At 41.0% G+C, this 23,368-nt stretch overlaps 1 protein-coding gene and 1 pseudogene across 1 annotated transcript in view; both read right to left on the reverse strand.

Moving 5' to 3' along the window:
* ZNF219 (zinc finger protein 219) overlaps positions 1–19,146 on the reverse strand; it is an 85,738-nt gene extending 66,592 nt beyond the window's left edge. Inside the window, exons 1-2 of the mRNA XM_063644685.1 lie at positions 18,048–19,146; positions 14,045–14,131 (exon numbers count right to left, since the gene is read on the reverse strand). The gene's annotated coding sequence lies outside the window, so the exon portion shown is untranslated. The remainder of the gene's footprint in view (positions 1–14,044; positions 14,132–18,047) is intronic.
* LOC129488768 (myoneurin-like) lies at positions 12,713–13,344 on the reverse strand (annotated as a pseudogene).
* Positions 19,147–23,368: the final 4,222 nt, after the last annotated feature.

The raw sequence follows: 23,368 nt of genomic DNA on the forward strand, positions 1-23,368 counted from the left end.
TACCAGACCTGCCTTACAAGAGATCTTGAAAGGAGCGCTAAATATGAAAAGGAAAGACCACTACCAGCCAATACAAAAGCACTCCTACATACACAGACCAGTGACACTATAAAGCAACCACACAAACAAGCTGACATAATAACCAGCTAACAACACAATGACAGGATCAAATCCACACATATCAATACTAACCCTAAATGTAAATGAGCTAAATGCCCCATTTTAAAAGGCAGAGTGACAAGCTGGACAAAAAAGCAAGACCCGATGGTAGGCTATCTTCAAGAGACCCATCTCACACACAGTGACACCCATAGGCTCAAAATAAAGGAATGAAGAAAAATCTACCAAGCAAATGGAAATCAGAAAAAAGCAGGGGTTGCAATCCTAATTTTAGACAAAACAGACTTTAAACCAACAAAGATCAAAAAAGAGACAAAGAAGGGCATTACATCAGTGTATTAGTCCATTCTCATGCTGCTATGAAGAAATACCTGAGACTGGGTAATTTATAAAGAAAAGAGGTTTAATTGACTCGCAGTTCTGCATTGCTGGGGAGGCCTCAGGAAACTTACAATCATGGCAGAAGGCACCTCTTCACAGAGTGGCAGGGGTGAGAATGAGTCCCAGCAGGGGAAATGCCAGATGCTTATAAAACCATCAGATCTAATGAGAACTCACTCACTATCATGAGAACAGCATGGCGGAAACCACCCCCAAGATTCCATTACCTCCCACGGGGTTCCTCCCATGGAATGTGGGGATTGCGGGAACTACAATTCAAGCTGAGATTTGGGTGGGGACACAGAATCAAACCATATCAATCAATAAAGGGTTCAATTCAACAAGAAGACCTAACTACCCTAAATATATATCCACCCAACACAGGAGCACACAGATTCATAAAGCAAGTTCTTAGAGACCTACAAAGAGACTTAGATTCCCACACAATAATAGTGGGAGACTTCAACATGCCACTGACAGTATTAGACTGATTTTTGAGGCAGAAAGTTAACAAAGATATTCAGTACCTGAAAACAACATTGGACCAAATGGATCTGACTGACAGCTAGAGAACTCTCCACCCAAAAACAACAGAATATACCTTGTTCTCATCACATGGCACATACTCTAAAACTGATCACACAATTGAACATAAAACAATTCTCAGCAAATGCAAAAGAACCAAAATCATACTAAACACACTCTCAGACCACAGAGCAATAAAAATAGAAATCAAGACTTTTAAAAAATCACCTAAAACCATGCAATTAAATGGAAATTAAAAGTCCTCAATGGCTTTTAGGTAAGTAATAAAATCACAGCAGAAATCAAGTTATTTGAAACTAATGAGAACAAAGATACAACGTACCAGAATCTCTCAGACACAGCTAAGGCAGTGTTAAGAGGAAAATTTATAGCACTGAACTCCCCAAGTAAGAGTTAGAAAGATTTCAAATTAACAACCTAACATTACAACAAAAAGAACTGGAGAAGTGAGAGCAAACCAACCCCAAACCTAGCAGAAGACAAGAAATAACCAAAATCAAAGCTGAACTGAAGGAGACTGAGACATGAAAAAACCCATTCAAAAGATCAATAAATGCAAGAGTTAGGTTTTTTAAAAAAAAATAACATATATAGGCCACTAGCTAGACTAATAAAGAAGAAGCAGAGAAGATCCAAATAAACAAAAGCAGAAACAACAAGAGATGCTATCACTGATCCCACAGAAATACAAATAACCATCAGAGACTACTGTGAACACCTCTATGCACACAAACTAGAAAACCTAGATGACATGGATAAATTCCTGGATACATACACCCTTGCAAGACTGAGCCAGGAAGAAACTGATTCCCTGAACAAAACAATAACAATCTCCAAAATTGAGTCAGTAATAAATAGCCTACCCAACAAAAAAAGCACAGGACTAGATGCATTCACAGCCAAATTCTACTAGATATACAAAGAAGAACTACTATCACTGCTACTGAAACTATCCCAAAAAATTGAGGAGAGACTCCTCTCCAACTCATTTTATAAGGCCAGTATCATCCCGATACCAAAACCTGGCAGAGACACAACAATAAAAGAAAACTTCAGACCAATATCCTTGATGAACATTGATGCCAAAATCCTCAACAAAATACTGCAAATCGAATCCAGCAGCACACCAGAAAGATAATCCATCACAATGAAGTCGGCTTTATCCCTGGGATGCAAGATTGGGTCGACATACACATTTATTGATATAAATGAATAAATGTGATTCATCACATAAACAGAACTAAAGAGAAAAATCACATGATTATCTCAACAGATGCAGAAAAGGCTTTTGATAAAATTCAACATCCGTTCATGTTAAAAACTCTCAATGAACTAAATATTGAAGGAACATAACTCAAAATAATAAGAGCCACATATGACAAACCCACAGCCAGCATCTTCCTGAATGGGCAAAAGCAAGAAGCATTCTCCTTGGAAACCAGCACAAGACAAGAATGCCCTCTCTCACCACTCGTATTCAACACAGTACTGGAAGTCTTGGCCAGAGCAATCAGATAAGAGAAAGAAATAAAGGGCATTCAAATAAGAAGGGAGGAAGTCAAAGTACCTTTGTTTGCAGATGACATTATTCTATATCTAGAAAATCCCACAGTTTTGGCCCAAAAGCTCCTTCAGCTGATAAACAACTTCAGCAAAGTCTCAGGATACAAACTCAATGTGTAACAATTACTAGCACTCCTATACATCAATAGCAGCAAAACCAAGAGCCAAATCAGGAATGCAATCCCATTCGCAATTGCCACGAAAAAAATAAAATACCTAGGAATACAGCTAACCAGGAAGGTGAAAGATATCTACAATGACAATTACAAAACACTGTTCAAGGAAATCAGAGATGATATAAACAATGGAAAAACATTCCATGCCCATGTATAGGAAGAATCAATATCATTAAAATGGCCATACTGCCCAAAGCAATTTATAGATTCAATGCTATTCCTATAAAACTGACAATGACATTTTTCACAGAACAAGAAAAAATTATTTAAAAATTCATATGGAACCAAAAAAGAGCCCAAGTATCCAAGGCAGTTCTAAGCAAAAAACAAAACAAACGAACAAAAAAAAAAAAAAAAAAAAAACAAAGCTGAAAGCATCATGTTCCCCAATTTCAAACTATACTTACAAGGCTATGGTAACCAAAGCAGCATGGTACTGATAGACACACAGACCAATGGAACAGAATAGAGAGCTCAGAAATAAGGCCACACACCTAGAACCATCTGATCTTCAACAAACCTGACAAAAACAAGCAATGGGGAAAGGATTCCCTGTTTAATAAATGGTGCTGGGATAACTAACTGACAAGTCATATGCTAAAGACTGAAACTGGACCTCTTCCTTACAGCATATACAAAAATTAACTTAAGATGGATTAAAGACTTAAATGTAAAACCCAAAACTATAAAAACACTAGAAGACAACTAGGCAATACCACTCTGGATATAGGAATGGCCAAAGATTTCATGACAAAGACACCAATAGCAATCACAGCAAAAACTGACAGAGGCTGGGCATGGTGGCTCATTCCTGTAGTCCCAGCACTTTGGGAGGCCGAGGTAGGAGGATCACTTGAGGCCAGGAGTTCAAGACCAACCTGGCCAACATAGTGAGACCCTATCTCTTTAAAAAAAATTGAAAAAACTTACAAACAGGGTCTAATTAAAGGTAATAGCAGGCCGGGTGTGGTGGCTCATGCCTGTAATCCCAGCACTTTGGGAGGCCAAGGTGGGCGGATCACCTGAGGTCAGGAGTTTGAGTCCAGCATGGCCAACATGGTGAAACCCCGTCTCTACTAAAAATACAAAAAAATTAGCCGGGCATGGTGGCAGGCGCCTGTAGTCCCAGCCACTCGGGAGGCTGAGGCAGGAGAATCACTTGAACCCAGGAGGCAGAGGTTGCCGTGAGCCATGATTGTGCCACTGCACTCCTGCCTGGGTGACAGAGCGTGACTCCGTCTCAAAAAAACAAACAAACAAACAAAAAAACCCAAAAAGGTAAAAGCTTCTGCACAGTAGAAGACACTATCAATAGAGGAGACAGACAACATACGTAATTGGAGAAAATATTTGCAAACTATGCATCTGACAAAAGTCTAATATCCAGCATCTATAAAGATCTTAAATTTACAAGAAAAAACCAAACAGCCCCATTAAAAAGTGGGAAAAGGACATGAAGAGACATATTTAAAAGAAGACATGTAGCCAAAAAGCATATGAAAAAATGCTTAATATCACTCATCATTAGAGAAATGCAGATCAAAACCATGAGATACCATCTCACATCAGTCAGAATGGTTATTATTAAAAAGTCAAAAAATAACAGATGCTTTCAAGGTTGTGGAGAAAAGGGAATGGTTATATACCGTTGTTGGGTGTGTAAATTAGTTCAACCATTGTGGAAAGCAGTGTGGCTATTCCTCAAAGAGCTAAAAACAGGACAACCATTTGACCCAGCAATCCCATTACTGGGTATATACCCAAAAGAATATAAATCGTTCTACAATAAAGACACATGCATGCATATGTTCATTGCAGCACTGTTCACAATAGCAAAGACATGGAATCAACCTAAATGCCATCAATGGTAGACTGGATAAAAAAAATGTGGTACATATACACCATGGAATACTATGCAGCCATTTAAAAAAAATGAGATGATATCCTTTGCTAGAACACAGATGGAGCTGGAGGCCATCATCCTTAGCAAACTAACACAGGAACAGAAAACCAAATACCGCATGTTGTCACTTATAAGTAGGAGCTAAATGATGAGAACACATGGACACAAAGAGAAGAACAACAGACACCGGGGCCTACTTGAGGGTGGAGGGTGGGAATAGGAAGAGGATCAGAAAAAATAACTATTGGGTACTAGGCTTAGTACCTGGGTGACTAATCTGTACAAAAGAACCCCCAAGACACGAGTTTACCAATGTAACAAACCTGCACATGTATCTTTGAACCTAAAATAAAAATTTTAAGAAAAGTAAAAACAGCTTTGAGGTATAATTCATATATCATACAATTCACACACTTGAAATGTACAAAACAATGGTTTTTAGATTAACTCAACGTGGATGGAAAGAAAAAATTTTTTCAGAAATGGTTTTTAAAATATATTTACATAAATGTGCAACCATCACCACAGCCAGTTTTAGAACGTTTTTATCACATGAAAGAGAAACATCATACCCTTTAGCTGTCACTTTCCTATCCCTCTGCCCCTACTCCCACCTCAGCCTTAAAGAAACACTTATCGACTTTCTGTCTCTGTAGATTTCCCTATTCTGGACATTCATTTGAATGAAGTCATAAAGTCTGTGGTCTTTTCTGGCTGGTTTCTTTCACTCTGCACAATGTTTTCAAGGTTCATCCATGTTGTAGCATGGATCAGTATTGCATTCTTTTTATGGCCAGATAGATTCCATTGTATGGATATACCATATCTTGTTTATCCATTCTTCAGGATATGGACCTTTGGGATGTTTTATCCTTTTAGCTAGTATGAATAATGCAGCTATAAACATTTATGCCCAAGTGTCCATGTGCACATTTTCATTTCTCTTGGGTGTATACCTAGGAGGGGAATTGCTGGGTCATATCCTAACTCTGTTTAATCATTTGAGATACTGCCAGACTGTTTCTCAAAGCAGCTGCATAATTTTACAATTCCCACTACCAGTGTAAGAGGGCTCTAGTTTCTGGCCGGGCGCGGTGGCTCACGCCTGTAATCCCAGCACTTTGGGAGGCCAAGGCGGGCAGATCACAAGGTCAGGAGATCAAGACCATCCTGGCTAACATGGTGAAACCCCATCTCTGCTAAAAATACAAAAAATTAGCCAGGCGTAGTGGGGGGCACCTGTAGTCCCAGCTACTCGGGAGGCTGAGGCAGGAGAATGGCATGAACACAGGAGGCGGAGCTTGCAGTGAGCCGAGATTGCACCACTGCACTCCAGCCTGGGAGACAGAGCGAGACTCCATCTCAAAAAAAAAAAAAAAAGAGGGTTCTAATTTCTCCACATCCTCACCAACACTTGTTCTTTTCTGACTCTTATTCTAGCCATCCTAGTTGCTATGAAGCAGTATCTCACTCTTGTTCCTAATGACTAGTGATGTCAAGCATCTTTTCATGTCGTTTTGTTTTGTTTTGTTTTGTTTTGTTTGCTATTTGTGTGTTTTATTTGAAGGAATATCTATTCAGATCCTTTGCCCATTTAAAACTGGATTATGTGTTTTTCTATTATTGACTTATAAGAGTTTCTTATATATTCTAGATACAAGTCGCTCATCAGATATAGATGGTTTACAAATATTTCTCCCATTATATGAGTTGTCTTTCACTTTCTTGATGGTGTCTTTTGAAGCACGAGGGTTTTCATTTTGACGAAGTCCAATTTACCTGTATTCTCGTTTGCTGCTCATGCTCTTGGTGTCATATCTGAGAATTCTTTGCCAAATTCAGGGTCATGAATATTTACCTGCTAAATGTTTTCTTCTAGAGTTTTATAGTTTTTGTCCTTACATGTAAGTCTTTGGTCTCTTTTGAGTTAATTTTTGGTGTGAAGTCAGCGTTCAGCACTGGCTGGAAATGAAGAGGAGAGAGAGGCGTGTGTTCTTGGCTGTAGCAGTCTGGAATCAAATACTCCTCTCTAGAGCAGTCTTGTTTCAAATACCACAAACTCTCACCTTTCTTACCAAACTTGTGTACATTTTCTCAAATAGATATTTGTTCATTTCCTGCTTACCCTTAGGACCATTTCCAGAGGCTTCATATGGCTCGTTTGTGTATGTGTGTGTGTGTGTGTGTATGTTTTTAATGATTTTCTTTTTTTTATTTTTATTTTTGAGACGAAGTCTCACTCTGTCTCCCAGGCTGGAGTGCACTGGCACTATCTTGGCTCACTGCAACCTCTGCCTCCCAGGTTCAAGTGAATCTCCTGCCTTAGCCTCTGGAGTAGCTGGGATTACAGGTGTGTGCCATCACACCCCACTAATTTTTGTATTTTTAGTAGGGATGGGGTTTCACCATGTCAGCCAGGCTGGTCTCGAACTCCTGACCTCAAGCAATCCGCCCATAGCCTCCCAAAGTGCTGGGATTACAGGCGTGAGCCACTGTGCCCGGCCATTTAAATAATTTTCATCAGCTTCAATGAAGACAAAGTCAACAGAGTGCCTCATGCTGTCATGCCAGAAGTCTATCTCTTACTGATTTCTCAGTAATGATTTTCATGATAAGTTATATTTTGTCTTATGTTAATATTGCTACACTAGCTTTATTTTGGTTAGGTTTTATTGTTTGTTTGTTTTTGTTTTTAGAGGGAGTCTTGCTCTGTCTCCAGGCTGGAGTGCAGTGGCGCGATCTCAGCTCACTGTAACCTCCGCCTTCTGGGTTCAAGCAATTCTCTTGTCTCAGCGTCCCGAATAGTTGGGATTACAGGCGTGTAGCACCACATCTGACTAATTTTTGTATTTTTAGTAGAGACAGGGTTTTGCCATATTGGCCAGGCTGGTCTTGAACTCCTGACCTCAGGTGATCCGCCCACCTCGGCCTCCCAAAGTGTTGGGATTACAGATGTGTGCCACCACACCTGGCCTATTTTGGTGAGTATTTGAATGACACATCTTTTCCTATTCCTTCATGTTCAGCTTTCCTGTGCCATTATGTTTGCAGAATTTCCCCAAGCAGACCTGAAATCTGCTTCCTCTATGATGATAAAACATTTATTTCAGATGTAACTTGCCTCACAGTAAACATTCAGAAATATTCTGAGGCTTTATTAAAAGAGCTGGTATGACTAGGCAGAGATAAAACAAACCCTATGAAAGAAAACTTTATTAAGGATGGAATGGAATTTTCACTTCAATCAGATTATCACAGGCAGCTGAATATCTTTGTGAAGATTTGAAAGCCAAGAATAATTGTCACATTGATAGAGTACTGCTGTGTCTTCTTTATGCAGGTATCTTTATGCAGTTAATTTCTCATATCCCTTACTTAGCATAAATAAATTTGTGTCTTAAAAGATTTTACCGGCTGGGCGCGGTGGCTCACGCTTGTAATCCCAGCACTTTGGGAGGCCGAGGCGGGCGGATCACGAGGTCAGGAGATCGAGACCGCGGTGAAACCTCGTCTCTACTAAAAAATACAAAAAAATTAGCCGGGCGTGGTGGCGGGCGCCTGTAGTCCCAGCTACTCGGAGAGGCTGAGGCAGGAGAATGGCGTGAACCCGGGAGGCGGGGCTTGCAGTGAGCCGAGATTGCGCCACTGCACTCCAGCCTGGGCGACAAAGCGAGACTCCGTCTCAAGAAAAAAAAAAAAAAAAAAAAAAAAAAAAAAAAAAGATTTTACCATCACTCTAAGCTTCATCTTTAGACAGTTTTCCTAAAAGTACCCTAAATTTAATATTTCCTACTTGCTGTTTTTTAAAAATTGACTACTAAAAAGTATATGTATTTATGATGTACAACATAATGTTTTGATATATGTATATATTGTGGAATGGCTAAATCAAGCTATTTAACATATTCACTACCTCATATACTTATCATTTTTTGTGGCTAGAATACTTAAAATCTATTGTCTTAACAATTTTCAAATATACAATATATTGTTATTAACTATAGTCACCACGAGCCGGGCGCGGTGGCTCACGCCTGTAATCCCAGCACTTTGGGAGGCCGAGGCGGGCGGATCACGAGGTCAGGAGATTGAGACCATCCTGGCTAACATGGTGAAACCCCGTCTCTACTAAAAATACAAAAAATTAGCCGGGCGTGGTGGCGGGCGCCTGTAGTCCCAGCTACGCGGGAGGCTGAGGCAGGAGAATGGCGGAACCCCGGGGGGCGGAGCCTGCAGTGAGCCGAGATCGCGCCACTGCACTCCAGCCTGGGTGAAAGAGCGAGACCCCGTCTCAAAAAAAAAAAAAAAAAAAAATATATATATAGTCACCACGATATACAATAGATGTCTTGAATATTTTCCTCCTGTCCAGATAAAATTTTGTGTCCTTTGACCAACATCTCCCCAATCCCTCCACCTCACAGGTTCTGGTAACCACCACGCTACTCTCTGCTTCTAGTTTTTCACACTTGTAGGTTCTTGAAAAAGTTGTTGATTATATCTTTCTTTTTTTAAATCAACTTTTTTTTTTTTTTTTTTTTTTAAGACAGGGTCTCTCTGTGTCACCCAGACTGGAGTGCAGTGGCACAATCTCAGCTCACTACAACCTCCACCTCCTGGGTTCAAGCTATCCTCCTACCTCAGCCTCTTGAGTAGCTGGGACCATAGGCACATGCCACCACACCTGGATAATTTTTGTATTATTTTGTAGAGACGGGGTTTCGCCGTGTTGCCCAGGCTGGTCTCAAACTCCTGAGCTCAAGCAATCCACCCACCTCAGCCTCCCAAGGTGCTGGGATTACAGGCGTGAACCACCTTGCCTGGCCAAAAAAAAAAAAAAACCAATCCAAAATTGTTGATATTTCTTATTGTTTCTCTAGTCACTATTTCATTTATTTTGCTCTAATCTTTATTTTTTCCTTCCTTCTACTAACTTAGGGCTTAATTTGTTTTTCTTTTTCTAGTTCCTTGAAGTGCAATATTAGGTTGTTTATTTGGGATCTTTCTTCTTTTTTGATGTAGGCATTTATTGCTATAAATTTCCCTCTTAGAGTTGCTTTTGCTGCACCTTATAAGGGCTGGTATGTTTTGCATCCATTTTCATTTGTGTCAAGATTTTCAGAGACTGGGTTTTTCAAACAGGAAGGATATTTCTAAATTTCCCTTTTAATTTCTTCTTCGACCCATTGGTTGCTCAGGAGCACGTTGTTGAATTTCCACATAGTTGTGAATTTTCTGAAATCCCCTGTTATTGATTTCTAGTTTCTTTTCTTAAAAAAATTTATTTTCATAGATTTTTGGGGAACAGGTGGTGTTTGGTTACATGAGTAAGTTCTTTAGTGGTGATTTGTGAGATTTTGGTGCACCCATCACCCGAGCAGTATACACTGAACCCTATTTGTAGTCTTTTATCCATCACCCCCCTCCCACCCTTTCCCTCGAGTCCCCAAAGTCCATTGTATCATTCTTATGCCTTTGCATCCTCAAAGTTTAGCTCCCACTTATGAGTGAGAACATATGATGTTTGGTTTTCCATCCCTAAGTTACTTCACTTAGAATGATAGTCTCCAGTTCTGTCCAGGATTGCTTTGAATGCCATTAATTTATTCCTTTTTATGGCTGAGTAGTATTCCATCATGTATATATATACGACAATTTCTTTATCCACTCTTTGACTGATGGGCATCTGGGCTGGTTCCTTATTTTTGCAATTGTGAATTGTGCTGTTATAAACATGTGTGTGCAAGTATCTGTTTTGTATAATGACTTCTTTTCCTCTGGGTAGATACCTAGAAGTGAGATTGCTGGATCAAATGATAATTCTACTTTTAGTTCTTTAAGGAATCTCCACACACTGTTTTCCACAGTGGTTGTACTAGTTTACAATCCTACCAGCAGTGTAAAAGTGTTCCCTTTTCACTGCATCCACACCTACATCTATTATTTTTTGATTTTTTAATTATGGCCATTACTGCAGGAGTAAGGTGGTATCGCATTGGGGTTTTAATTTGCATTTACCTGATCCTTAGTGATATTGAGCATTTTTTCATAGGTTTGTTGGCCGTTTGTATATCTTCTTTTGAGAATTGTCTATTCATGTCCTTGGCCCACTTTTTGATGGGATTGTTTGTTTTTTCTTGCTAATTTGAGCTCCTTGTAGATTCTGGATTTTAGTCCTTTGTCAGATGTATAGATTGTGAAGATTTTCTCCCACTCTGTGGGTTGTCTGTTTACTCTGCTGACTGTCGCTTTCATATCATTATGGTCAAAAAAGATACTTGATATAATTTGAGTCTTCTTAAATCTGTTCAAACTCATTTTGTGGTGTAACATATGATCTATCCTAGAGAATGTTCCATATGTGGTTGAGAAGAATGTGTATTCTGCTGCTGTTGGATGGAATCCCACTTGTCATTTGTTAGTGTTAGCTTTACTTGCCATCTGTAGATGCTAGACATTTTTTGACCCACGAATTATTGCTCCTTTTTGTTTAAAAAAAAAAAGACTGTTTTATATAAGGTCTTTTCTATATATTATCTCTCTTCTCTCATATTTTACTCTAAGAAGCTAGAAGAATCAGGAAATGCTTTTAACATCCAACCTGAAAACCTTCTTAGATCACCCGTTTCACTAGATACCTTTTCTACCTTCCATTTTACTGCAGATTATAGTGGTGCTAAACTTTTTGCCACTAGGTGACAAGAATCCATATTTTTCTAGTTTTTTCCGTTTATTTTTATAGTTTAAGGGGTACAAGTGCAATATTGTTACATGGATACATTACATAGCAGTGATGTCTGGGCTTTTGGTGTAGCCATCACTTGAATAGTGTACATTGTACCCATTAGTTAATTTCTCATCCCTCACTCTCTGGTACCCTCCCCACCTTTCCAGTCTTCAATGTCTATTATTTCACTATGTCCATGTGTACACATTATTTAGCTCCCACTTATAAGTGAGAACATGTAGTATTTGACTTTCTGGTACTGAGTTATTTCACTTAAGATAATGGTCTCCAGTTCCATTCATGTTGCTGCAAAAACATGATTATATTCTTTTTTATGGCTGATTAGTATTCTATGGTATGTGTGTATACACACACATGCACACGTTTTATATATATATGTATATATAACATATCTACATGTGTATGTATATATAACATATCTACATGTGTATGTATATATAACATCTACATGTGTATGTATATATAACATATCTACATGTGTATGTATATATAACATATCTACATGTGTATGTATATATAACATATCTACATGTGTATGTATATACTCCATGGTGTGTGTATGTATGTATATATGTGTGTGTGTATATATATACACAATATATATGTATTTATAACAGATACATATATGTTATGTAGGTGCGTGTGTGTGTATATACATGTGTGTGTCTTCCATGGTGTGTACACTACATATATATATAAAATGTTCCTAGCCGCATGTGGTGGCTCACACCTGTAATCCCAGCACTTTGGCAGGCCGAGACAGGCATATCACGAGGTCAGGAGTTCAAGACCAGTCTGGCCAACATAGTGAAACCCCATTTCCATTAAAAATACAAAAAATTGGCCAGGCTTGGTGGCAGGCACCTATAATCCCAGCTACTCAGGAGAGTAGACCAGCCTGGCCAACGTGGTGAAACCCCGTCTCTACTAAAAATACAAAAATTAGCCAGATGTGGTGGCGCACACTTGTAATCCCAGCTACTTGGGAGGCTGAGGCACAAGAATCTCTTCAACCCACGAGACAGAGGTTGCAGCCTAGGCAATAGAGTGAAACTGTGTCCTAAAAAAAAAAAAAAAAAAAAAAAAAAAAAAAAAAAATACCAGTACCATTTATTGAAGAGCGTCCTTTTCTCAGTGTATGTTTTTGTCAACTTTGTCAAAAATCAGTTGGCTATGAGTATATGGCTTTATTACCGGGTTCCCTATTCTGTTCCATTGATCTGTGTGTCTATTTTTATACCATGTTGTTTTGGTTACTATAATCTTGTACACTGGCTATATTAGACATGAGCGTTCTTTCGGAGCACAGCTTGGCTGTGATTTTCCACATTTCTGTTTCACTGTAACAGTTTGCACATCTTGTGCTAGAAAAGAATTTTCCACAGCTTATGTCAGCTCAAGTTCTGAATTATTTCTTTGTGCAACTTGTTCTACTCTGGGTGTGGACAATTTATTTGCATCTAGGAATAATTCAATAGATGCATTCTCTAAAATGTCACTGAGATATTACACTGTTTTATTCTATTCTGTCTTCTGGGAGTTGAAAGACTTCTTTTTCTTTTTAGTTTGAGGTGACTTCTTTGCCAAAACCTCTTGTTCAGGATTTGCCTGAACTAAATTTGTAGATACTTTTGATTTCTCCCAATTATTACGATCTTACAATAGAGTAAGAAGACAAGTCTGTGGGTTCAATTCAATGTTTCCAGTAATGCTAAATATCTCTGTCAAGATTTAATGTCTCTATGTATGTAAACTCCAACTGTTTCTGAAATTCATCAGCCTGATTCTGATCAAAAAGACATTATTCTCAGAAGTTCTTCTGTAGATAACACCAAAATACTAAAAGAGGCAAGCACATTCCTATGAGCTTTAAACTGGTCTCCAGTTCTCAGTAACACCTTCCTCATGTTTCTTTAAGTGCACACTTGTAGCCTTCTCAAAGGCTATCAGAATTTAACTAACAGTCTCCTCAAGAAATTTTAGGCTTTCAGTGACACTTTCCTGAAAGTTCTTGCAGCTTCCTCCCACTATGAATGCCACTCCAACTTTTTAGATTTTTACTATGGCAGCATCTCACATCCATGTACCAAAATCTGTATTAGTTACTTATTACCATGTAATAAATTGCCCTAGAAGTTAACAGCTTTTAAAAAACAATAAAACATTGGCCTTATGCCTGTAATCCCGGCACTTTGAGAGGCTGAGGAAGGCAGGTCATCCTGAGTTCAGGAGTTTGAGATCAGCCCAGCCAATATAGCGAAACCCCGTCTCTACTAAAAATACAAAAATTAGCTGGGTGCCTGTAGTCCCAGCTACTCAGGAGGGAGGCAGGAGAATCGCTTGAACCCAGGAGGCAGAGGTTGCAGTGAGCTGAGATCGCACCACTGCACTCTAGCCTGGGCAACAGAGCAAGACTCCATCTCAAAAAAAAACAAACAATAAAACCAATAAACGTTTACTATTTCACACAGTTTTCTATGAATCAGAAATTTGGGAGCATATAGTTAGGAAATTGTGCCTTGGCTGTCTCATGGGGTTGCAGTTAAGTTGTCAACCGGGGCTGCAGCCAATTGAAAACAGGAAGGATATGCTTAGAAGATAACTTACACATATGGCTGGTGTCAGTGCTGTCAGCAGGAGGCCTCAGCTTTCCTCCACAGGGCTGAGTATTCTCATGACATGAGGGCTGCCTCCCTACATAGAAAGTAACAATGTATTTTATGACCTTGGAAGTCTCAGAAGGCACACGTAGTTATTTTTGCAATATCCTGTTGGTTCTCGGGTCAACCCTGTTCAGGGTTGGTCAGAGTCAAGGGGTGCTCGCTACCATGGTCAGATGTGGATGATAATAGGAAATGCATTTAATATCTTGAAAACTAGCAAAAGAAAAAAAAGGAAAGGATCAAACATGTATCCTGCATTTCTTTTGTAAACTGCATCTAAAATATAAGGGAAAAGATTGAAAGTAAAAGAATGAAATGTATATATATATATATAATGCATACATTAACCAAAAGAATGCTAGTGTAGCTATGCTCATATCAATCATAGTAGACATAAAGGGGAAGAGCAATACTAGAGACAAAGAAGGACGTTTGATAATGACCAAGGGGCCAATCAAACAGAAGGATATAGTTATCATAAAACCATATACATTTAATAACATAACCTCAAACACATATAAAGCAAAACCCGACCAGACATAAAGGAGAAATAGACAAAATTTCAATCATAGTTGAGGAGTCTAACACCTCTCCCTTGGAAAACGATAGATTGATAGGACAATCTGACAAAAATATTGGTAAGGATATAGAGATATGAACAGCACAATTAATAAACTTGACATAATTGACATATATAGAACACTGCATCTAATACATCTTAGAATATATGTTCTTTTCAAGATTTATGGATATTTACCAAAATAGAGCATACATCTATCTGTTGTGGCAAGTCTCCAAAAATTTCAAAGGATTGAAATAATACAGACTATGTTCTCTTCATGAATACTGTGAAATTGAGCTGTACATCACCAAGATAACTATAAAATCCTCAACTGCATAGAAATTAAGTAATAAACTACTATATAGCCTGAGTCCAAATTAAATCACAATTCTTCACTGTTAAATCAATCAATCAATCACAATGGCAATAAGATGCTACAAAGATTACAAAGATAAAAGAACACTATCAACATTATGTCATTTAGAATTTAATTAAAATATTTAAAAATTCTTGAAAAACATAACTTACCAAAACAGACAAGTAAACTGATAATTTGAATAATCCTATACCTAATAAAGATTTAAATCTTTTATCTAAAAGTTCCTTACAGGCCAGGAAAAGTGGTTCACACCTGTAATCCCAGCACTTTGGGAGGCCAAGGCAGTAGGATTGCTTGAGCCCAGGAGTTTGAGACCAGGCTGGGCAATGCAGTTAAGACCTCATCTCTACAAAAAATCAAAAAATGAGCAAGGCATGGTGGCGGTCACTTGGAGCCCTAGCTACTTAGGAGGCTGAGGTGGGAGGACCACCTGAGCCCAGAAGGTAGAGGGTGCAGTAAGCCAGGATTGCACCACTGCATTCCAGCCTGCCCAACAGAGTGAGATCTGTCTAAAAAACAAAAACAAAAACAAAAAAAACTTACAAAAAACCTCTAGGTCCTGGTAGGTTTATCATTAAAATTTCCAGGGGAGGGCTGGGCCCGGTGGCTCACACCTGTAATCCTAGCACTTTGGGAGGCCAAGGCGGGTGGATCACCTGAGGTCAGGAGTTCAAGACCAGACTGGCCAATGTGGCAAAACCCCTTCTCTACTAAAAATACAAAAATTAGCCTGTCGTGACGGTGGGCGCCTTTAATCCCAGCTACTCTGGAGGCTGAGGCAGGAGAATCGCTTGAACCCAGCGGGAGGAGGTTGCAATGAGCCAAGATTGCGCCACTCCACTCCAGCCTGGGCGAAAGAGTGAAACTCCATCTCAAAAAAAAAAAAAAAAAACTAGGGGAACATGTTCTTAGGACCCCCTGAAGTCTGCGTCATGAAAGAAAAATTAAAAGAAAAAAAAGTAAAAATTCCCAAACATTTAAAGAATAAATAATATTTATATTACACAAAATCTTCCAGGGATTAGAAAGAGAGAAAATACTGCCCAATTCATACTAAGAGGCCAGCATAACCTTGATACCAAAACCTGGAAAAGAACATTAAAAGGAAAGAAACCTATAGGTCAATTGCTCTCGTAAACATAGACACAAAAATTCTAAATAAAATATTAGCAAGACAAATCCAGCAATCTATAAAAGGGTAAATGTTATATGATGTTGAGTTTATTCCAAAAATATGAAGTTGATTTAACATTTAAATTAAAGGATAAAAATGCAGTTGTCACAATTGATGGAGAATAAGCATTTGATAAAATGCTATACCCATTCAGGATTTAAAAAAAAATCTTTGCTATGAATTTGTTCAGCAGCGATAGAAACAAAATAAATAAAAACTTTTTTAGAAACCTTTTTAAGTAGTGATGAAAGAGTATTTCCTTAATATGAGAAAAGATTACTATAAAAAAGCATAGCAAACAAAATATTTATTGCCAAATATTAAAAGCTTTCCCACTAGCCAGGTGCGGTGGCTCACGCCTGTAATCTCAGCACTTTGGGAGGCCAAGGCAGGAGGATCATGAGGTCAGGAGATCGAGACCATCCTGGCTAACATGGTGAAACCCCGTCTCTACTAAAAATACAAAAAATTAGCTGGGCACGGTGGCGGGCGCTTGTAGTCCCAGCTACTCGGAAGGCTGAGGCAGGACAACGGCGTGAACTCGGGAGGCAGAGCTTGCAGTGAGCCGAGATTGCGCCACTGCACTCCAGCCTGGGCGACAGAGGGAGACTCCATCTCAAAAAAAAAAAAAAAAAAAAAAAAAAAAATACCTGGTGTGGTGGTGGGCGCCTGTAGTCCCAGCTACTCAGGAGGCTGAGGCGGGAGAATCGCTTGAACCTAGGAGGCGGAGGTTGCAGTGAGCCGAGATTGTGCCACTGCACCCCAGCCTGGGCTACAGAGCGAGACCACGTCTCAAAAAAAAAAAAAAAAGCTTTCCCCGTGAGATATGGAATAAAATGAGTTTATCCTCTGTCACTGTTTTGATTCAACATTAAACTGGACAATTTATATTTAACAACGTGCAATGAGGCAATAAGGAATAAGTATGTAAGTACTGGAAAAGAAGAAACAAAATTTTCATTATTCACAGACAACATAAAAAACTCAAAATGAGGCCGGGAGCGGTGGCTCATGCCTGTAATCCTAGCACTTTGGGAGGCCGAGGCGGGTGGATCATGAGGTCAGGAGTTCGAGACCAGCCTGGCCAACACAGTGAAACCCCGTCTCTACTAAAAATACAAAAATTAGCTGGGTGTGGTGTCGGGTGCCTGTAGTCTCAGCTACTCAGGAGGCTGAAGCAGGAGAATCACTTGAACCCGGGAGGCAGAGGTTGCAGCGAGATGAGATAGGGCCACTGCGCTCCAGCCTGACAACAGAGGGAGACTTCATCTCAAAAAAATAGATAAATAAAAATAAAAAAATAAAAAAACCTCAAAATGAATCTACAGAATTAACATAAATTTGGCAGGACCCGAATACAAAATCAACACATAAAAATAAATTATTGTTAAAAAACAAATAATTGGAAAATAAGTTATCTTAAATTATAGCATTTACATCAGTATCCAAAATAAATTAATTCTAATGAAAGATGTGGAAGATCTGTATGCTAAAAGCAAGTAAATAATATTAAAACAATTAAAGACCTAAACAAATGGAGAGTTATAACATTTTCATATATTGGAAGAATCAGAATTCTAAAGATTTATTCCATTTTGCTTTTACAATCCCACTTAAAATCCCAGCAGCTTGTTTTTTAAAATTGCCAGCTGATAAATATATGGCAGATAAAACTGTCCCCCAAACCCCAATTCTTTCTCCAGCCAAAGAACTGGAAAATGGGTGACCTAGTAGGAGAGAAAATCTTTTGACAACATTTACACTACTCCAGCCAAATTTCATGGCAAAAACTGCAGTCAGAGCTGAATGAGGAGCCTATACTTCCACCTTACCTAGCAATAATGAAGCACCATTCTCCCTTCCTGCAGTGTCCACAGAAGCTGAGCTGGGTGTCTAGATTTCCACCCCTGCCTGGCAGCAACAGTGCCCCGCTCCCTATACCGGTGGTAGCAGTGGAGGCTGAATCGGGTGTCTAAATTTCTACTCCTACCCAGCAGAAATGAGGCAGCTTTCCTCATGTCAGCAGAGGCTAGGGGAGGAAGGTGGACTTCCACCTCCACCCAGTGGTAACAAGATGGTGTCCAGGCTCCACATGGTGGCTCATGCCTGTAATCCCAGCACTTTTGGGAGGCTGAGGCAGGTGGATCACCTGAGGTCAGGATTTCAAGACCAGTCTGGCCAACATGGTGAAACCCCATCTCTACTAAAACTTCAAAAATTAGCCAGGTGTGGTGGTGGGCATCTGTAATCCCAGCTACTCGCAAGGCTAAGGCAGGAGAATCTCTTGAACCAGGGAGGCGGAGGTTGCAGTGAAGCAAGATCTTGCCACTGCACTCCAGCCTGTGCAACAGAGCAAGACTCTGTCTCAAAAAAAAAAAAAGAAATACCAAGATGGTGTCCCCTTCCTTCCTCCACTAGCAAGGTGTCAGTGGAGGCCTGCTAAAATATAAAATTTCAATAAGATCCAGAAAATCATAAAATAATACCAGTATATCCGGCCGGGCGTGGTGGCTCACGCTTGTAATCCCAGCACTTTGGAAGGCCGAGGCGGGCGGATCACGAAGTCAGGAGATCGAGACCACGGTGAAACCCCGTCTCTACTAAAAATACAAAAAATTAGCCGGGCGTGGTGGCAGGCGCCTGTAGTCCCAGCTACTCGGAGAGGCTGAGGCAGGAGAATGGCGTGAACCCGGGAGGCGGAGCTTGCAATGAGCCGAGATCGCGCCACTGCACTCCAGCCTGGGTGACAGAGAGAGACTTCGTCTCAAAAAAAAAATAATAATAATAATAATACCAGTATGTCCAAGATACAATTAAAAAAAAAATCACTTGTCATACCAAGAACCCAGAAAAACCTCAATTTGAATGAGGCAATGATGGCAGCGGCTGCTCCAGATGGCCTGCCACTACCATCACACCAGCTGCAGCACTGAGGCACCTGGGGCTGCGTGCTTAGTGGAGCCGGAGGAAACAAGCGGGAGCCCCACCCCTTCTGAGTTGGGGCAGGAGGTCCCTCGGTGCCTCTGCGGCTACTCAAACTGTGGCTGCAGACCCGGCCTCCCACTTCATGGAGGAAACAGGAGCCCTGCCCTCTTGGGCGGAGCTGCAGCTGCACAAGTTGTGGCTGAAGATCCGAGCCTCACTGCGCTCTTTCGGGGCTGGGAGCAGGCAGGATCCCTGTCCTCCAAGGCACAGCTGCAGCCACCAAAACTGCAGCTGCAGACCTGGGCCTCCCACTCAGAAGAGCAGGCAGGAGTCCTGTCACCCCTCCCCCCACCTTCACACGCAGCTGCCGCCACCCAAACCCTGGCTGGAGACTCAGACATCCCTGCACTCTTGCGGGCCCGGGAATGCCCCCCTTGCCCTCGCAGGCTTGGAAGCACCTGCTCTCACTTCCTGGCTTCTCCCTGCTGTTCCCCCTTCCCATCTCAGAGCAAAGTCTGGGAGGATACCATAAATGACAGCAGGAGACAGACAGATTCCTGGGTAGAAGGGGATGGGTCCCTGGTGAGACCCCACCTTTAGGCCAAGGAGGACTGGAGACTGGGCTGCCATTCCCATGGAGTGGGAACTTATGATGCCTTTTCCCAGTCACCCATGGCTGTCCATGGACCAATAGTGCACACTTCCTCCCCTCTGAGGGCTTTTATGAATCCATAAAAGCCCTGGGTTCAGCCAGAGCTGAGCAGAGGACAGGACAACCAGCTGCAGAGAGGAGCTACCCACTCCAAGTCCTCCTCTCTACTGAGAGCTGGGAAGAGGACTGGAAGACTTGCTTGCAGAGAGGAGAAACCCACTTTAGTGCCTCCTCTCTACTAGGAGCTGAACACTGTTGGGGCACCCTGGCTGCAGACCCCACTGTGGGTCTCCGGTAAGTTGTCTATTGCTCAGTAAAGCTCCTCTTCATCTTGCTCACCCTCCACTTGTCTGCATGCCTCATTCTTCCTGGTCACAGGACAAGAACTCCGGCCCCACTGAATGGTGGAGCTAAAAGAGCTATAACACAAACAGGGCTGAAACATGCCCCTTGCTTGCCACGTTGCAGGTGAAGAGAAGGAGAGAAGAGCTGTGACTCCACAGGGAGCCCAGACCTGGGAGCTCCCCAAGCCAGGACTGTGACTCCCTCTTTGGGGTCCTGCAGTGCCTGGTGTCTCCAAACTTCCAGACACCACTGCATTTCCTGGTGCTAGCCAGGGAAGCTGCTTGCAGTGCGCCTGGTCCAGCTACAGCCTCACAGAGAGCCAGGGCCCTTGCCAGCACCCGGAGCTGCCAGCCCCACTGCAGCAGCTAGCACGTCTGACTGCAGCAGTGGCTGGACCCCATGCTTACTCACATACCCCTCACCACTCCGTGCCTGACTCACCCTTGGCGGATGTGGGATCCATGCTGGTAGTGTGAGCTGAGTGCAGCCTGCAAATCCAAGTGGGCAGAATGAGCCCAGCAGGCCTGAGCAAAACTCAGGCAAAGGCACCACTGGCCAGAGGTTTCAGGCCAGAAAATGGACACCCCAAGGATCCCGTAACAGCAACAGATGCTAGCACCAAGATGACACAAATCTTGTAATTATCTGACAAAGGTTTTAATGTAGACATAATAAAAATGCTTCAATTATAAATATATTATAATTAAACAATTATAAATATGCATACAACAAATGAAAGAATAGAAAATCTACACAAAGAAATAGAAGACATAAGAACCAAATGGAAATTTTAAAATTTGAAAACACAATAACTGAAACTGAAAACGAATTGGATGGCTAAAAAATAGAATGGAGAGCTGTGGCTGGGAGCGGTGGCTCATGCCTGTAATCCCAGCACTTTGGGAAGCCGAGGCAGGCAGATCACCTGAGGTCAGGAGTTTCAGACCAGCCTAGCCAACATGGTGAAACACCGTCTCTATTAAAAATACAAAAAATCAGCTAAGTATGGTGGCGCACGCCTGTAATCCCAGCTACTCTGGAGGCTGAGGCAGGAGAATCACTTGAACCTGGGAGGCAGAGGTTGCAGTGAGCCAAGATCATGCCACTGCACTCCAGCCTGGGGAACAGAGTGAGACTTGGTCTCAAAAAAAAAAAAAAAAAATAGAATGGAGATAACAGAAGAAAGGACCTGTAAATATAAAGACAGCACAGTAGAAATTACCCTACAAGGACAACAGGAAGAAAAAAAAAAAGAACTGAGCCTTAGGTACCGTGGGAAAATAACAAAAGAGATCTAGCATTTGTGTGATCAGAGTCTTAGAAAAGAGAAAGAGAGTGGGGATGAACAAATTTCAAAAAAAATAATGGCTGGATTTTCCCCAAATTTGGCAACAGACGTAAATGTAGATTCAAGAAGCTGAGGAAACTCTTGACAGATGAACCCAAAGAAATCCACAACAAGGACATCATAATCAAACTTTTGAAAACTAAGGACAAAGAAAACATCTTGAAATCAGCCAAAGGTGCATTACCCATAAGGGGACAACAATCCATTTATTTTTATTTTTATTTAATTTTATTATTTTTTAAATTCAAATACCAACTCGAAGCAGAGGGGAACAACAATCCAAATGTCATGAGAAATCATAGAGGCCAAAAGGAAGTGGCACATTTTTCAAGTGCTGAGAGAATAGTCAACCCAACATTTTATGTGCATAAAATATCCTTCAAGATGGAAATTCAGTTACACACATTTTCTCTTTCTCTCTTTCTTTTCTTTCTTTCTTTTTTTTTCCTTTTTCTTTTTTTTTTTTTTTTTTTTTGTGACGGAGTCTTGCTCTGTCACCCAGGCTGGAGTGCAGTGGCGCGATCTCGGCTCACTGCAAGCTCCGCCTCCCGGGTTCACGCCATTCTCCTGCCTCAGCCTCTCCGAGTAGCTGGGACTACAGGCGCCCGCCACCACACCCGGCTAATTTTTTGTATTTTTAGTAGAGACGGGGTTTCACCGTGGTCTCGATCTCCTGACCTCGTGATCCACCCGCCTCGGCCTCCCGAAGTGCTGGGATTACAAACGTGAGCCACCGCGCCAGGCCTTTTTTTCCTTTTTCTTTCTCCTTCCTTCCTTTCTGGCTTTCTTCTTTCCTTTCTTTCTCCTTCCTTCCTTCTTCTCTTTTTCTTTCTCTTTCTCCTTCCTTCTTCTCTTTTTCTTTCTTTCTCTTTCATTTTCTTTTCTTTTTTTTTTTTTGCAGGGTCTCAATCTGTTGTCCAGGCTGGAGTGAAGTGGTGCAATCACAGCTCACTGCAGCTTTGTCCTCCCAGGCTTAATTGATCCTTCCACTTTAGCCTCATGAGTACCTGGTACTACAGGCGTGTTCCATCATATCCAGCTAATTTTGTACAGGGTCTCACCATGTTGCCCAGGCTGGTCTTGAACTCCTGGGCTCAAGCAATCTGCTCACCTCGGCTTCCCTAAGTGCTGGGATTACAAGTGTGAGCCACTGCATCTGGCCAAGACATTTTCAAATAAAGGAAAATTAAGAACTTTTGCCAGCCAATCTATCCTTTAAAATGGCCAAAGGAAGTTTTTGAAACAGATGGAAAATGATAAAAGAAGGAATCTTTAAGTAGCAGTAATGAGAAAAGAACAATGGAAAGGGTATAAACATGGTTAACAACAACAAAAAAATTCTCTTCTTGATTTTTAAAAAGATTACGTTTGACAGTAGTGTTACAGGTAGTCAGGCATGAGTGGCGCAGGAGAGGGCTCTCCCTGCACCCGTTAGAAATGTCTGGTGATGGCTCGGCATTTATCACATTGCCTCTCTAAAAATGATAATGTGGCAGGGCCAGGGAGAGGCCATTTCCTGATGGTCCACACCTGTTAATTGAATGTAGGTTCCAGGGAGAAGCAACTTCCTGGGCATGGATGTTAAGAGACAAAAATGGTGAAGTATGATTTTCTGGGGACGCTCCACCAGAAAAAGGAAGAAAGCCTCAGATTGGACATGCATATAACTCCCTAAACACACTGAACAGGCTCGATTCCAAAGGGTAAGGAAAGCACTGGGCATGTGGAAAGCCCACCCTATGGGAAGAATCATGGGAAAGAGGCAAACTTAAAAAAGTCCTAGGATCATGGTTAAACAGGGCATTTGACCTTCTCTATTAAACTTCATGTGCCTGTTTTTTTTTTTTTTTCCAAGCGCACCTTCCTTTCTTTCCTATTCTAAG

The sequence above is a fragment of the Symphalangus syndactylus genome, chromosome 8 (genome assembly GCF_028878055.3).
Source record: "Symphalangus syndactylus isolate Jambi chromosome 8, NHGRI_mSymSyn1-v2.1_pri, whole genome shotgun sequence".
NCBI classification, from domain to species: Eukaryota; Metazoa; Chordata; class Mammalia; order Primates; family Hylobatidae; genus Symphalangus; species Symphalangus syndactylus.